At 36.0% G+C, this 5,070-nt stretch overlaps 1 pseudogene; it reads right to left on the bottom strand.

Moving 5' to 3' along the window:
- Positions 1-877: 877 nt before the first annotated feature.
- LOC114026801 lies at positions 878-1,298 on the bottom strand (annotated as a pseudogene).
- Positions 1,299-5,070: the final 3,772 nt, after the last annotated feature.

Genomic DNA, 5,070 nt, shown 5'->3' with positions numbered 1-5,070 from the left:
ACACAGGCAACTTTCCTAGTTATAGTCTGCTCTATATGTTTTCTATCAAACTGCCAAACTTTAATTTCATTCAGGTTATTCTTGAAAGCTAAAATTTGCAAATAACTTAAATATCTTTACAAAAATATGAAGCTATTTTATCAAGAGTTAATGCAGTTCTCATTCTTGTTACTCTTGTTGAAGAAAGAAAACATTTTCAAGATTCCAAATACATCACAATGATAAAAAATTATGCTAAGGTGTACTGTTTACACACTTAGCTTTAGGTCTCAGAAACCACTTCATTCCATTTATAGGTAGAATCTTCTATTCACACTCTGTTTGCTTTTTTTTTTTTCTGGTACTGTTGCCAGATTTGGTACCTGACGCTCTCAGATAGATACTCAGTACAAAATTTGACCAACAAAGAAACAAAAAAAAAACCCTTTCTTCAGCACTATGAATATTGGCTATGTTTATATATACAAAATCCATGCATATGCTGTAAGTTTTATTTTCTATTGTGAGCCAATTTTTATATTTCAGTTTAAGATCTGGCAACCAAATCAACAACATGGCATGTGCCTAATTTACCATTTAATTAAGAAGATTATATTAGACTAGTCAAAGTAGAATCTTCTAAACAATTTCTAAAGCCAAAATAATTGTCAGGGCACTCATCTAGCATTCTTCATAAATACAGTATTTTTCAAAAGCATAAGTTATTTTGGTTGGATCGTCTGCAAAAATGTCAACAAAAGGTGCCATATAGTTTTTCTAACTAGAAAGGATGTTCATTTACAGAAGCTTAGAAAGCCAACACTAGACACGGTAGACTTGATTGGCTCTTACTTACAATTCATACTACGACATCACATACTGAACAAGTTCTCTGTATTCAGCTTAGAAGGTGTTTCTTCCTAAGAAATTGAACTTCTCTGTCAAGTGCGCTTGATCCAATGAGTGAGTGTGGTTCAGAAAATGGATTCATTGCGAACTTTATATATAATTCATAGACATCACTAAAGACGTTTTTTATTCCATGTTCTTTTCTTACATCATGAAGCCTTATGAATCTCATACGGTCAGCAGTAACAAAGACAGAAACAAATGACTCATTGAATTTGTCCACAGTTTTCAAGTATATATATTTACACAGCCACATATTTTCATCTACTAGGCCAAGGGCTGCATGAACTATAGACTTTTCAGATGATGATGATCATGCTTAGATTCCACTTTTCCAGCTGGTAAAATTCTATTTCAAAAACTGGATTATCACGATGGCCTACAATTACAAAGTAGAAGCTTGCAGACATTGTCTGCAGTGTACAGGTCTTTAGGGATGATCCTAGGCATCTTTGCAGCCCTGACTCAGTGGGGTCAGGGGGAAGAAGGAGAAGGAGAGAGAAGGAAGGGGAGGAGGCCAGCAGGTGGGAGAGAAGAGGAGGATGAAGGAGGAGAAAGGGTAAGGCTAGTTTTTTTTTAAACAAAATTTAGCAAAAAAGAGATGCAATGTCATGAGAGAAATAAGGATATGGAAAATGGGGACATATGACCCTGGTATCTTTCTACTCACTGAAAGGCTCCAGAACCTACTGAAAAAAGGCACTGTGTTAGCAGATGGGGAGACAAAGATGAGAAAAGGCATGCACTTTAGCTTTATACATTCTACTAGAAGGGAAAGTCATGCACACATAGATATTAATATGAGATAAGGAATAGTGAATGTAAAGGACAGAATAAACATGATGCCCCAAGGAATTCTGAATGAGTGAATATTTTCAGTGGAGAAAATCAAGCATGGTATCATGGAGGAGGTGACATCTGAACTGGGTTTTAAAAGGGGGAAAGGATATTAACAAGTAAATTTGATGCAGGTGTGCATTTCTAGCTTGGGAGACAGGCAGTTTTATGATAGAAAGGTTTCAGAGAGCAGTTTGTGGACCAACATGTTTGAAGCTTAAACAGCATGAAGGAAAGTTTTGTGACATAGGACTGGGAAAGTAGGTTAGATCCATGTTGGCAAGGACCTGAAATTCCTTGTTAGAGAATGTTTTATCACAGGTATGGTTGGGAGAAACTAAAGGTTTCTGAGAGATTAAAACTGTATCTGAAGGAGAATACTCTAGAAATCGTGCTTAACATGATGATGGGAGGGACTATAAGCAGGGAGAAGATTTAGGTGGCTCATACAATAGGAAAAAGAAGATGAGGGTCTTCACTGAGGTCAGGGCAAAGGAAGTGCGGAGCACTGTGTAAGAAGGTAGTCTACATTTTACAAGTTACACAATCACATTCAAGTGGCTGACCTTTTCCCTTTGACAGGAGTCATCCCCTCTGATTTCTATGTATTAGTAACTCCCCTTTTCACCAGTCAGTTCCTACCAAAGAACCTTTACTTAAAAAGGATTCCTCCAAGACTAAATATGCCCATTTGATAATTGTTGTTATGTTACTTACACTCAAGAAACAAGTAGGTAATAGAATTTTGAGATCAGTTTTAAATTCTTCTAGCCCAATAAGTCATATTATATAACCCTGTTCTGATTAATGACTGCCTCTCTAGTACCGCTTTTTTTTTCTTTTCCTCTCCCTTCCACTGATGAAACAAGGAACCAAGGTCAAATCATCTTTGCCATTGTTTCTGGATGGGGTATGTCAATCTACTTCTCTTTGCCTCTACCTATTATCCCTAAAACTTTATGTGTTTTGTCTACTGAATTATAATGTTAGCTCCTTAAAGGTAGGGTCACTTTTTTTGCTTTTGCATTTGTATTCTCAGCACTCAAAGGAGTGCTCAGCCCATACTAACTACTTAGTAAACGCTTTTTTATTCATTCATTCATTTCAAAATAATAATAAATTCATGAATGAAAACCGATTATCACTAGGTCTTAAAAGGTCCATAGCTTCAAAAATAGGTATTTTACCCTTAAGACTTAAGCTTCTAGGAGGCAGAATAAGTATCATGTAGCTGTTCTACCCATCAATTAGCATTTTATGAAAACTCAACAATTAATAAAAACAGAAATACTTCTCCAAAATTAAAATGAATAATTTCCCTTGAAACTTTAAGAAATTACAGACCAAAGTCCATGTTTTTTTTTCAAGGACATTTAATTGTACTCTTTAAAAACAGCTGTAGTTTTAGGTCAGAGTTGGAGAGCTGATTTACAGCAACCTAATTCTTCCTAGCCTTTATGAGCTCTTATATTGAAGAATTTTAGCATTTAATTCAAAGTGAATTATTTAATCAATAAGGATCACTTTTAAGAATGTGAATCTGGCTGGCTAGAGAGAAGTTACTAATCCAAAGAGGATTTTGGTCATCTAGTGCTTTATTTTCACTGAGTTTAAAGGCCTCTGACCTTTTAGTCTGAAGATGGCATTTTTTGTGACTCATTTTGAAGTTGAAATGAATAGTGAACGTGTCTTCTCCCCCTCTTTCTAAGTTTACCTGCAGGAACTGTTTTATACTTATCCAAAGGAATTTTATTAGGGGCTTTAATACATTCCCCAGACACTTTGTTTACTATGACTGGATATATTAATTATCCAGTGTTTACTATATAAACAGTGACAGGTTTGTGTCCTGCTTCTGACATATACTTGCTCTGCAGCCCTGAGCAAGTAAATCACTTAACCTCTCAGTGTCTCAGGCTGCTCTGTAAGATGATAAATTTTAAATCAATGGTCAATCTGAAGCTTACTGGTAGAAGAAATTCTCCAATAAAATCACATACACACATAAGTACAAAGAACACAGCTCTGCATGGTGCTAGATTCTTTGAGTGGCAATGTAGTGCGATGGAAAGAGAAACAAATTTGGAGTCAGAAAAAAGGAACTTGAATCCTGCCTTTGCCATTTAGTGCTTATGGGACCTTAGGAGTCACTTCTCTCTGAAGCAATTTTAGTGTCTGTCAGTTGGAAGGATTGTCCTAGATACTATGAAAAAAAATGCAGAGATTTTAGTGGAATGGAATTTCAACAATGTGATATGCAGCAACGAAAATTGTTTGATTTTAGAGTATATTGAGAGAGCAAGGGAAGGTAATAAGCATTTATTAAGTGCCTACTATATGTCAAACATTGGGCTATATACTTTGCAAGTACTACCTCATTTGATCCTCACAAAAATTCTGTGAAGTAGGTATTATTATGATTGCCAGTTTCCAGTTGAGAAAACTGAGGCAGGCAGAGGTTAAGTAATTTACTCAGAGTCACACAGCTAGTAATTTCTGAGATCATATTTTAATTCAAGTCTTCCTGACTCCAGGCCCAGTGCTTTATTCATGGTACCACCTAACTGCCTCTGTTGGCATTTAGAAGCACTGTTTTTATAGAATCCGGAGGTAATAAATAATTCTACTATATTCTGCTTCCATCAAACCACACCCAGAGTACTGTGTTCCCTGGAACTCCATTTTATTAAGGACATTACTAAACTGAAGACTATCCAAAGGCGAGTAATGTGGATGGTCTAAAGGCTTCACATTCATCCCATATAAGAAATGGTTGAAAGGACTAGGCATATTTAACATGAAGAAAAGAAGATAAGAGAGAACACAAAAATATCTTTCTAATCATTTGAGCTTCCTTCAGGATGGGTTTGATTTAAAAGTAAATGCAACCTCAGAGACACCTTGTGGTTTAGCAACCTCATTTTATAGATAAGGACATTTAGGCATAGAAGAGCAAATGACTTACTCAAGCAATGCAGTAAGTAACTGATTAAATACACTAATATATGGAAAGCATTTTTTCTTTCTTTTTTTGGTCAAATTGGTGCTTTTATGCTTGTAGGGAGTACCAGATAGAAAGCTTCTTCAGGACAGTGAAAGTATAAATTACTCTTCCAGGGTCTCACAGGTTGTTGTTATTCAGTCATTTTCAGTCATATGTGACTACTCATGACCCCTTTGGGGGTTTTGTTGGCAAAGATACTGGAGTAGTTTGCCATTTCCTTTGCTAGCTCATTTTATAGATGAGGAAACTGAGGTAAACAGGGTTAAATGACTTGCCCAGAGTGACACAATTAGTGTCTGAGACCAGATTTGAATTCAGGAAGATGAATCTTTCTGACTCCA

This window comes from Vombatus ursinus, unplaced genomic scaffold (assembly GCF_900497805.2).
Source record: "Vombatus ursinus unplaced genomic scaffold, bare-nosed wombat genome assembly UNPS02014847.1, whole genome shotgun sequence".
Lineage (NCBI taxonomy): Eukaryota > Metazoa > Chordata > Mammalia > Diprotodontia > Vombatidae > Vombatus > Vombatus ursinus.
This window is presented reverse-complemented; position numbering and strand designations above follow the sequence as displayed.